General features: G+C 41.6%; 1 protein-coding gene across 1 annotated transcript in view; it reads right to left on the bottom strand.

Annotated features, from left to right (window-relative positions):
- gpr158b (G protein-coupled receptor 158b) overlaps positions 1-13,151 on the bottom strand; it is a 191,198-nt gene that overhangs the window by 42,509 nt on the left and 135,538 nt on the right. The window lies entirely within an intron of this gene.

Raw genomic sequence — 13,151 nt, 5'->3', positions numbered from 1 at the left:
ACAAAACATATGCCAGAGTAATTAGTGGTTCATTCCGCTGTGGTAAACACTGATAAATCAGGGACTAAGCCGAAGACTATTAAGTGCTATGCATAATTCCATTTTAAATGAACAATTAACAAAAGGTGTTCTTTCAATTATAACACATTAATGCATCAAGGTACTACCTATTTCACTGCCTTTATAAAAAAAAATATACAAATATTTAATACAGTACAATTCTTTCTAAATGCTCAATGAGCTGGACATGTTTTCATGAGCTTACACAGATGTAGTTCTATATATCTCAAACTTGAATGTGTTTTCGCACTATTAGTTCATCGCTGGCAAACCCCAATTCTAATTCTTAAAACCCCTCTTTAACGCACAAATATATTCATGTTATAATATCTTGTGAATGAAGCATAAATACAAGCTCTCCAGATTGTCATGCTTTAATGCGTGTTCTTTATCCTCCAGAGCCTCTGAAGTGCTCCCTGAATTCCTCATTAACTGCCAAGCCTGGTGTCCCTTTTGTTCTGTGCCTGTCTTATGTAAAGCAGCAGAATTAAATAAATATCATCGCCGACTGATAGAAAGATGCATCTGTTCTCGTCTCCCCTAGGAGATTCACCAGTGCAGCTTTCCAATCCACAGTCGTCCTTTTAAATATGCAAACAGCAAATCGGCCCCTTCAGTATAATCAAAGAGCTTCTCACCATGAGGAAGAAGACTCAATTAGCAGAACTTCTCCTCTCTGAAAAATACACCAACACATGCCTTTCACACTCATTAGGGCGGTGGAAACCTGGATAGAAATAAGTCAGTTCACATTACACTTAGATTTAGCAAAATGTCCACACAAGAAACGACTCCAACGCAGAAATAAAAGTGGCAATGAACACTGTTACAATGTTCAGACGGCAGAGAGACACTACATTGCATTGCCAATCGTAATTAAAACAAGTGGAAAAAGAAGAATTGTTGGAGACATGGGTTGTCTGTGTTGCATTTATAAATATGCTGCAACAAAGGTTTTGTTTTCATTTCCCCGCTATGATAGCGCAGCTGGACTCACGTGTGGATTACAGTGGTCTGCTTACACGCAACAAAAATACGTTTGTAAGGAACATTTTTTTACTCGAGAGCTTTTAGAATCTGGAAATGGTGAAATCTGGATTTGCCACTCATCTTCTTTTAAATAAAGACATTGTTCCAGTTGTGTTGATTGTCCTGTCTCTACAGTTTTGGTAAGTGTGTGATCAATGTTCTTTGTTTATGTTTATTTAGAGGCAAAGTTAGTTAGTATCGTCAGCAGTACTCTTTCAGTTTTTAAAGACATACCTTACCAAAATGATTTAGTCATTAAGTTTACAGTACGTTAATATCACTACAATATAATGGACTGAAAGATCCGCTGTAAATGCTGGTCTCTGAATGTAAACATGTAAACACCTTAATCAAACTATTACTGTCGTGTAGGATTTTGGCCACATTTTGTGACAGGGTAGTCTATACACACGGCTTTCTGATGCTACCTACCGAGTGCATTTAAGTTACAGTGAAATGCGGAGGGTTTTTTTTCCACCCGTAAGGCATGCGGTATCAAACATTGCAATAAAACTGCACTCCTCCAGCAGTTCCTAGCATCCAATATCTCGTTTGTCACGGGGGCATGCATGAAATGTAACTAAATGAAAGTGAAAGTGCCAAACTGGAGATAAAGTTAAGAATTAAAAATTAAGAATTTGGCAAATAATTTGATTACTGATGTCCATGTAAACATAGTCACTTGCTCGAGCTGAAACTCCCCTTTTCATGCAAACCCTTCCCTCTTTTGCTACTTGACACTCCCACCTAAACAAAGCTGGACTCTCCCATTTACCTAAACAAGGGCTAAATCAAATGAATTTCATTCATTCATTCATTTTCTTTATCTCTAATCAGGGGTCACCACAACGGAATGAACCACCAAATTATCCAGCATATGTTTTACGCAGCGGGTGCCATTCCAGCTGCAACCCATCATTCACACAAACACTACGGACAATTAAGCCTAGCCAAATCACCTATAGCACATGGTTTTGGACTTGTGAGGGAAACCGGAGCACCTGGAGGAAACCCACGCACACACGGGGAGATCATTCAAACTCCACACAGAAATGCTAATTCGGGGCTAGAACCAGCGACCTTCTTGCTGTGAGGTGATTGTGCTACCCACTGTACCACTGTGCTGCCCCTCTAATGAATTTGTAATATTGCATTAGTACAATTTAGTATGATTTGCTCATCCCTAATGACGATTAGGTTTGGGGGTGGAGTTTGGTTTCTGGACTTAATTCTGAATTTAATAATTATTTCATGAATAAAGCCACGGTCACACTGCACTTTACACCACATAGATTTCCATTCTTACGCATGCGAATGTGAAAGACTGGAAACGCAAACTCATGCGACAAGTTTTGCAGTTCACTGCTTAGCAAATTCAAGTTTGGTGAACTCTGACCTGCGAAAACACATCACGTGACTGTGTGAGACCAATCGAAGATCAAAACATCACCTCTCTGTACAAAAATTTTAAATATGGACCAATCGTAGCTTTTTTAAATGTCTAATCATCATGTTTAATTCCGCCCCTTTTTGTCAGACAAAAATCAGCAAATTTCATAGTTGGCTAAGAAGTGTCACTGCAGTATTTTTAGGAGTATGTCACGGCAGTTTGTAACTTTTTCATTTAGTGGCGATTTCGTATGAATTTATAATAACTCATTCATACAATTTAGTATGATTTGCTCATCCCCCAATGGTGGTTGGGTTTAGGGATGGAGTTTGGAGCCAAGATTTAACCCTGGATTTAATAATTATTTCATTAATAAAACCATGGTCACACTGCACTTTTTGCCCCATAGACTTCCATTCATGTGTATGCGAATGCGGCAATCTGGAAATGCAAGCTCGTGTGATAAGTTTCGCATTTCAATGTGTAATAAAGTTCAAGCTTGGTGAACTCTGACCTGTGAAATCGCATCACGTGACTGCGTGACACCAATCAAAGATCAAAACATGACCTCACTGTACAGAAATTTTAAATATGAACCAATCAGTTGCTTGCTAATCATCCTGTTTAATCCCACCCCTTTTTGATGTACTGTATGTCATAATTTCGCATACTAAAACTCTAGTGTAGCATTATTCATATGAAATTGTAGTATCTCTTTTGTACAGTTTAAAATGATTTGCTCATCCCCTAATGATGGTTGGTTTTTGGGGGAAAGGGGTTTGGTGCCAGGAAATTACCCTAGATTTGATAATTATTTCATGAATAATACTGTACGTACAGTCGAAGTCAGAAATATTAGCCCCCTGAATTATTAGGTTGTCGTTTATTTTTTTTCCCAATTCCTGTTTAACGAAGAGATTTTTTCAACACATTTCTAAACATAATAGTTTTAATAACTCATTTCTAATAACTGATTTATTTTGTCTTTGCCATGATGACAGTACATAATATTTTACTAGATATTTTTCAAGACATTTCTATACAGCTTAAAGTGACATTTAAAGGCATAACTAGGTTAATTAGGTTAACTAGGGGGGTTAGGGTAATTTAAAATAGAAAAAAAATAATCAAAGGGGGGCTAATAATTCTGTCTTCAACTGTATATCTATCAATACTTGCTGGACAATTTAATAAATGAAATGTAACGTATTCAGCTTGTAGTCAGTCAAAAATCAACCAGTTTCATAGTTGGCTTAGGAGTGGGAACCCTCAGTGCTATGTCATGGCAATTTGTAACTTTTTGATTTAGTGGCTAATTTGTATGATTTTGAAATACCTATATATATTTGTGCATGTCTTTGGACTTGTGGGGGAAACCGGAGCACCAGGACGAAACCCACATGAACATGGGGAGAACATGCACATAATAATGCCAACTGACCCAGCCAAGGCTCGTACCAGCGACCTTCTTACTGTGAGGCGATCGTGCTACCCACTGCGCCACTGCGTCACCGACATTGAAATGAAATAGTAAAATTTTACATTGTTGAAAAAGAAATTAATATTTAAAAATGTATATATTAAAAGTAAAAAATATTTGTTTAGATATAGTTAGTCAAACACTTTTCAGTGTTTATTAAACTCATTTGGTCATCGTCTGTTTATTTTACAGTCTTTAAATTTAATATTAAGCCTTGAAGGGCAAATAGTTTTTTATTTCATGGGGCACATAATTCAATAAATATAATTCAATAATTCATATAAAGCATAAAATTTCATATTAATTAGATAAAATTAAAAGCTGCACTGGAAAAAATATTTAGCACAGCCTTGTATTCTTAATTTGAAAAGAAAAAATATTCATTCTAAAACATAAAAAATAATGCTAAAAATGTAACTTTCTCAAGCATCAACATATTGTTACAACACCAACTTATATATATTTTTTGATTGTATTTCTTGAAAAGTAATGCGTCAATGAATGATCTGCCAGATAGAACCTTATAATTCCAAGTGGAAAATGACTTTTTAGAATTAGAAGGTTCTATCTGCATTTACCGGGGTTATTTTACTCCAATTTGCTTTAAACTTTGATTTACATTTAGCGAACCTTTAGGGTCTCTGCCATGTTAATGTATGAAAGAGAACTGAACACACATGTTGTTTGCTTTATAGAATGCAAAAACTTTGAAGCTCAATATCTCAAAATCATTTAGAACGCAGATAGAACCTTATAATTCTAAGTAAACTGTAAACAATATTGCAGTACACATTGGCACTGAACCTACAACATACATACTGTAAGTCTAAATGACATGATTTAATGGGTTCGCTACTGTCATCTTTAAGGTGCGCGCTCTTGATTTCAAGAGGCTTGGCTTTGGACATCAGTGGAGGGACTGTGTTCCCCTTCATAAGGGAACTTCTACTTGTGTCTGTATAAACAGACTTTGGGAGTGCTTTAGACGACCAATCACTTCTGAAGATAGGAAAACAGGCCAATGAAATGCCAATTGAATTGGTGGAGCTTAGCCCCACAGCTGAAACTGATGAGCCAATTAGGACTATATCAGTCGGCTGCTGGAGCCAGCTAATCAGAATTGTTGCTTCAGACCCGATCTGAGACTGAAGAACCCTTCTGCTGAGCTGACTTCCAACGCTGAAGGAAGCATTCCCTTTACCAGTAGGGGGGGGGGGGACGTTTTGGCGGCGGTCGAGCTGGGTTTCCCGTCCCCTTAGCGTTTCGCTGGTGATCTAAAAGAGCAGTTTCTACAAAGAGCAGAATTCCCTAAGAGCGTCTTTTAAAGATGTCATTTCGACCGTACGTTTCTGGATGCGGTGGTTTCCTCGCCCCAGATGACAGGCACGAGTACTGCGTCACATGCTTGGGGGTCCAATATGTTTATGCGGTGCTCACGGACAGTCCTTGCCCGCATTGCGATGGCTTGACTGTTGCGCCACTGAGGTCGCGGCGAGCTCTTTTATTAGGGCAAGTCACCCCTGCTGCTCCCCGCCAAGCGGTTAGCACTTGGGCAGGCCTGAGGGTTACAGTGGGGGCTATTCCGTCACCTTCGGGCCCGTGGACCCTGCGAGCGCTGGTCCATCCTCCAGGTTTGACACGCTTTCATTAGATGACACCGGGGACGTTATGTACATCGGAGGGCGGGATGACATGCTTCAATGAAGATCCAGACCCCCTGCCACCCGCCGGGGTTGTCAGTGTGGTTTCGCATCTGGAATCGGACATGTTAGCCGTGTTATCCCGGGCTGCTTCGGCCGTGGGACTGGAGATGGCTTGTCTCCCAGAACCACGGCCAGACCGTTTAGACGGGTGCTACGTGGGGGCGAAGAAGGCGAAGCCTTCTAGACCCCTGTCCCCTTCTTCCTGGAGGTACACCGAGAGCTCACGCAACCAAATTTCCAAAAGAGCAGTTTCCTCTCTTTCCGGATGCGCAAACCCGAGTACTGCCAGTCTGGGACGCTCCCCCTTCCAGCTCGCAGCACCGGGACTCTTCACCTCAGGCCCTCAGAGTGCAGCAGAACGGACTTATTTCTCTCACTCTGGCCTCACTGCGGAATCCAGGGAGGGGGTAAGAGAAATTCTCTTATTTTCAGCTCTTCCTCGGGACGCACCGCTTCCCGGGATAAGCACTCCAATCTCGAGCTGCCCCTCCGCTGGCACTTCAGCGATCGCTCCGATGGTGCCATTAACTCGCGCTCTGCCAGCCTGGTTAGCGCTGCCCAGCATGTCGCGGTGGCTCATACAAATGGACAATCAGACTCGCGTATGCGATTCAGTTCACTATTTACCCTCCCAAGTATACGGGTGTCCTTTTCACAAGGGTTATCCCTGAGAGCGCCCCTGTCTTGCGAGAGGAGATTGCTGTCCTCCTGGCGAAGGATGCAATCGAGCAGGTCCCTCCAGCCGAGATGGAGTCTGGGTTTTACAGCCCAAATTTCATTGTGCCCAAAAAGAGCGGGGGGTTAAGACCAATCCTAGATCTGCGCAGACTGGACTGTCATTTACACTAAATGCCTTTCAGAATGCTTACACAGAAACGCTTGCTTCAGAGCGCCTGTCCACAGGATTGGTCTGCAGCCATAGACCTGAAGGACGCGTATTTTCATGTCTCTATTCTTCCACACCACTGCCCCTCTCTCCGGTTTGCGTTCGAAGGACGAGCGTGGCAGTACAAAGTCCTCCCCTTCGGGCTCTCTCTTTCTCCGCGGGTTTTCTCTAGCGCCCTAGCGCCACTTCGGCTTGCGGGCATCCGCACACTCAACTATCTCGACGATTGCCTCATTCTAGCCTTCTCTCGCGATCAGTTGATTATGCACAGAGTCAAATGGCTCATTTCCACTGACTGGTATGGTACGGTACGGTTCGGTTTGGTACGGGTCACCTTTATCAGGCTTGTGTTATTCTATTCTATTCTATTCACCTTTATTTGTATAGCGCTTATACAATGTAGATTGTGTCAAAGCAGCTTCACATAAAAGGTCACAGTAAATAGGAACTGTGTAGTTCAGTTTGTAGTGTTTAAGTTCAGTTCAGTTGAGCTCAGTTCAGTGTGGTTTAATAATCACTACTGAGAGTCCAAATACTGAAGAGCAAATCCATCGATGCGCAGCTCTACAGATCCTGAACCATGCAAGCCAGTGGCGACAGCGGAGAGGGAAAAAAAACTTCACTAAAGGCGGAAGTGAAGAAAAAAAAACCTTGAGAGAAACCAGACTCAGTTGGGCACGACCATTTTAATTTCTCCGCTGGCCAAACGTCTTGTGCAGAGCTGCAGTCTCAGTGGCGGAGGCTGGAAGCTGGCCTCAGCGAAGACTCGTCTGTCTCTGGAGCGTCATAGGAAACAGTCTCATGTTCTCCACTCTTCCATGACCATCGCAGTAGTTGTTCAGGATTCGGCCAGGTCCAGGATATGGAAACCTTGGGATCATCTCGTCGTTGGTCTTGGATCGAATCAGTGACTCTGCATAGTCTGAGGGCCTCGGGAAGAGTATCCCCAGGTGGAAATGGAGAATAAAGAAAATAATTAGCGTAGCTGATGTTCACAGTGTATATCAGCAAGATGCATAACCTGTGTGGAAGCCCCCTAAGTGGTGCACTAAGTGTATGCTTTACTGAACAGATAGGTCTTTAATCTAGTTTTGAATTGGGAGAGTGTGTCTGAGCCTCGGACGTTATCAGGAAGGCTATTCCAGAGTTTAGGAGCTATAAATGAGAAGGCTCGACCTCCTTTACTCGACTTTGCTATTCTAGGTACTACCAGAAGCCCTGAGTTTTGAGATCTTAAAGAGCGAGTTGGATTGTAGCGAGACAGAAGATTGGTTAGATAAACAGGAGCTAGATTATTTAAAGCTTTATATGTAAGAAGCAATATTTTAAATTCAATACGAAACTTAACAGGCAGCCAGTGTAAGGAGGATAAAATTGGGGTGATGTGATCAAATTTTCTAGACCTGGTAAGAACTCTGGCAGCTGCATTTTGTACTAATTGAAGTTTGTTAATAGAGGATGCTGGGCAGCCAGCAAACAGTGCATTACAGTAGTCCAGCCTAGAAGTCATAAAAGCATGGACAAGCTTTTCTGCATCTGAGATGGATAGCATACTTCGTAACTTAGCTATATTTCTCAGATGAAAGAAAGCAGTTTTTGTGACATGGGAAATATGATTTTTAAAAGTTAAATTGCTGTCTAATATGACACCCAGATCTTTTATAGTAGAGCTAACGCTAACTTTGTTACCACTACCAAGGGTACCCTTTTGGTGGGCATGGTGTATGACAGAAAGTTTCAGTCGACGTCATTCTCGCTCGAGGAAATGTCTACAGTAAAGCTGTACGGGTCGCTCACATATCATATGAAAAGCACTTCTCACAAAACAGATGCTGTACACACATAAATACTTGTGTAGAAATGTTTATTACTAACTTTTCTATGAACATGAGTTGATTATAACTGCAGATCAATGACAGTGCGAAACAGCCTACTGTAACGTCTGTAATTATATTAAATAACTAAATAAATGAACATATATAAACACCTACAGCCCCTTACAGTCTCCGATATGTTACCAACTACAGAATAACTACATATAGCAGACATTTCGTCTGTATTTAGGTTAAAAAACACAAAATATAGGCCACAGTCAGTGAAAACCTCTCATCTGTGTATGTAATCTTCAGCAGCACATGTAGCCTCTGTTAGAGAACAATTCCGTCATTCCCAGTTCATATTAGTCCAAAAGGTAAAGATAATAAGTTAGTTATACATGGCATTTTGTTCATGTTTGCTGAAAAATAATGTGCTCCTTTTTTCCGGCTTCTCCTTTGCTTTTTCGCGCTTCACTCTCGCGTTTGTCAGTGTCTCACAGGATCAGGTTTCAAAAGCACGTCAATAATTAAGTGCACGTTATTATCATCAGCTCAAGAAGTTTGTTTTTTCAGATATAATGTTAAACGCGCGTGAGCGCAAGGAAGAAAGCGAAACCGCTCGCGCCTCAGACTGGCTCGTAAAAAACTACGGGGCACAAGGTAAATCTGCTCTTCTTCTTGGCTTTGTGGCTGTTTATCAAGACGATGACAAGGTTTGTTTGAGCCCAGATCGACCATGGCTGGTTATTATATGTATTTATATTTCCGCTTTAATCTCTCGCTGTGTATTTCAAACATGGCAGGTTTTTTGTTTTCATTCTGGCTTGTTGCGTAAGCGAATGACGCATCTCTGTAAACCAATAGCGTTTAGTTGCGCGTCTAGCTCCGCCTTTTGGTACCCTTTCTCGTGTTTGGTGCAAAAAGTGGTTCGGTACGGTTCGGTATGCTTTTTGACAGTGGAAACGGCCATAAAAGCGTACCAAACCGAACCGTACCGTACCACTCAGTGGAAACGGGCCAAAAGTGCCTCGGCACCTCGACCAGTTGGGGTTTAAGGTCAACCGAGAGAAACTTTGCCCTGTGCAGAGGATCTCTTACCTCGGGCTGGAGCTGGATTCGATTGCTATGGTTGCGCGCCTGTCCGAGGAGCGTGCCAGGCTAATGCTTTCCTGTGTAAACGAGCTCCACAGGAAGAAAGTGGTCCCACTGAAATGTTTTCAGAGGCTCCTAGGGCATATAGCATCCGCAGCCGCGGTCACGCCGCTCAGTTTGATTCATATGAGACCACTTCAGCATTGGCTTCGCGAATGAGTATCCAGATGGACATGGTGCGCGGGTACGCACCGGGTGCACATCACTCTGCTGTGTCTCCGCACCTTCAGCCCCTGGACGGATCTGGCTTTTTTACGGGCCGGAGTGCCCCTAGGGCTAGTATCCAGGCATGTTGTCATAACGACAGATGCCTCCAACATGGGCTGGGGGGCCGTGTGCAACGAGCATGCAGCCCCGGGACCCCGCCTGCATTGGTATATCAACTGCCTGGAGCTGTTGGCAGTGTATCTGGCTCTCCGCCGCTTTTTTCCGGTGCTGGAGCAGAAACACGTGCTGGTCAGGATGTACAGCAATGGCGACGGTGGCTTATATCAACCATATGGGGGGTATACGCTCTCGCCGCATGTCTCAGCTTGCTCGCCGTCTGCTCCTTTGTAGTCTTACACGGCTGAAATCGCTCTCACAGCAGCTAATGTGAGAGCGCACTCCACTAGAGGTGGTGCTTCCTCATTGGCGTTAGCACGCGGTGCCTCTCTCACAGATATCTGCAGAGCTGCGGGTTGGGCAACACCTAACACATTTGCGAGGTTCTATAACCTCCGAGTGGAGCCAGTTTCCTCCCGGTTATTGGGTAATCCCAATCAATCAGGGGGGAATTAAGCTCGATGTCACAAATGCTTGCTGCGCCAGGCTCCCTAACCTGGAGATGCGTGCACTTTTCCTACTCTACTAGTAAGTTCCCCTTCCCAGGCGAACCCTAGAGAATTCCTCCGAGGTCCCCAGCATCGACTCAGCTGAGGAGTCGAGTGCATGGCTGAGTGTGCGGTTGGTATGCCCATTTGGTCTACACGCATATTGAGGATCGGTGCCAGCTGTGTGCATCCCCATTTGGTGATGCCATATGCATTATTACCACGGTGTGTTCGCCTTATTAGGCGGTCCCGTGTCTTCCCTAAACCGCTAACCAGCTTATCATTTGTAGCACTCCCCCTCATTAAGGCTAGTCCATATGTCTCCTTACCATCAGGTCTCTCCTTCTAGGGTAGCAGGTGGTCTCCGCTGCATCCTCCCCCACGGAATGGCACGCTTTCCCAATGTACTGTCGTATTTCCAAAATCCCTTGTCTATATTAGCAAGGTAAAAGCACACTTACGACCCCCGATTTAAAACTTTTATTCCCATGTAATGGTCATATGTTGGGCGTAGGGGACGTTGGAAGGTTGCGCTCTTGGTGATGTCAGTGCGCTCACGCTTTGGCTTGGCAAACTACACATCAGGAGCGCAACGGGCTTAGCTGCTGTGGCGCTTTCCATACAGTCTCCCAAAGTCTGTTTCCCAAAGCGGCTCTCCAGGAACTGAGTTTGACACATCCAATCTACAGTATGTGAAACAGTACTGAACAAATAAAAACAACTTTATTCTATTTTCTTTAAGCGGTACAGTATCTATTTTGTGATGTTCTGAGTCTAAGCATCATGAAATGCTGCTTACATTAATCAGAAATTACAGTTTAATGATTTAAATAAATGAGGTTAAAATTCACGTAATCACTTTGGTAATCTAAAATACTTTTCAGATGTAACTGTATTTTGATTACCCTTTATTTAAAAATAAATAACACTCTCAAGTAATTCATGATTTTGTATTTTAAATGTGTAATTACGTTAGATGTATTCTTTTATCCCCCAACCTGTGTATTTATCTCAGCATAAACATAAAGTGAATTAACATCTACTGTAAATTAAAATGTATTTAAGACCACACTGTAAAACCCAACAGTCAATTATATTAAAAGAAATGAGTGTAGTTAACTCAAAATTGACTGAAAGTTAATTTTACTCATTTGAAAAGTTTTACACTCAGTGTTTTACAGGCAGAGTTGCCTTAACTTATTGGGTTTAACAGTATTCAGTTGGTTTGAGTTCTCTTCATTTGTTGGGTTTTACTGTGCTCAAATTACTTCGTTTACTCAAATTGATTATGTTCACAGTGCTCATTAGGATTAGCTTTTGAACTTAAATGGTTTGTTGCAATTGGTTTCCTCAAATGGTTTGAGTTACCTTACCTTTTTGGGTTTTACAGTGCATTGTCCCAACACAAATCGATTAAGTTAACTTTTTAACTTTTAACACTTTTAAAAAATTTATGTGAAACATAAAACATAAAAAATTAAGTTGTCCCAATGAAATCGCAAGAACTGTGTTGTTTCAGCTCATTTTAACTAAGTAGTTTGAAAATATTAAAAAGTAAAAAATATATATTTTAAGTGATTTAAGGCAATTCCACTATGATTGTTTAGTGAGGCACTAAACAAAAAGCTTCAGTTATGTCAGTTTTTACAGAACACATCAAGGTATTCAAATATTTTTTTTTAGTTTTACTGTAAAACTGGTTCCAATAGCATTGTAGGGCAGGAGATCAAGGACAGCAACTGAAATGAAACGACGTGTTTGTAACATCAGAGCGGAGACAAATAGGTGGCCCCTTTTTCCACTAACACTCTGCCATTAATTAATCAGAAGATTTATTTTTAACAAGTTGCGCTAGAACTTGATGGACTCATTAATAATGCATAGTGCTGCGCAGAACAGCAGCATAAGGCAGAGCACGTCACCCATATACTGTACGCAGCCACGGAGCATCTGAGTGTATGCACATATTTGATCACTAACACCTGTCATCGCTTCTAGCTGAAACTAAGTGAAAACGAAAGATATTTTGGTAAATATTTAACTTTACCACACTCAAAAAAGGATTTTTCAGCTTGATCAAACAACCCATGAGCTGAATTAATACAATTCTTGAGATTTTTTGGGGGACAACTGAATTGTTTTATGTTTAATCCATTTAAATTTGTAAAAAAGAAATTAGGTTAACTTAATCGGTTTGTGTTGAGACAACATGAAGGAATTGTGTAGAACCCAGCATTTTTAACAGTGTAAAAAATGCAGGGTTCCACAAAATTCATTTATGTTGTCCCAACACAAATTGATTAAGTTAACTTAACACTTTTAACATATTTATGTGGATTGAACATAAAAAATAAGTTGTCCCAATGAAGTGTGTTGTTTCAGCTCATTTTAAATAAGTAGTTTGAACTTGCAAAAAAAATTAAGTGCATACGTCATGAAACGAAACAGGATTCAACATATTCAACAAATAGGAACAATTTGGAATTGTGAAACATGGCAATCAAACAACAAAACAAGCTGGAATGGAGAGATGGAAAAAAAAAATTCTAAACTTTAAAACAGTTTTCATTTGTTAACAGTATGTAGTTAAACAGCTTATTCAGTGTGCTGATGTGATTTTCAATGAAACAGTAACACATGGCAGGGCATATTGAGCAGTTCCTCCCCTTTGTTGTGTTTTGTTAATATAATAGGGCTATTGAGCTTGCTAGAGCGGGAAGTGAATACGGGGTTTAGCGGAATCAGTTGAGGGGTGGGGCACGGGCGCGTTGGAGGGGGAGGGAGGGGGTACAGGCTGAGAGGGGCATCTCACCCAATAAGGG

The sequence above is a fragment of the Danio aesculapii genome, chromosome 2 (genome assembly GCF_903798145.1).
Source record: "Danio aesculapii chromosome 2, fDanAes4.1, whole genome shotgun sequence".
In the NCBI taxonomy this organism is placed as follows: domain Eukaryota; kingdom Metazoa; phylum Chordata; class Actinopteri; order Cypriniformes; family Danionidae; genus Danio; species Danio aesculapii.
Note: the sequence above shows the minus strand (reverse complement) of the source record. Positions and strands in the feature narration are given on the sequence as shown.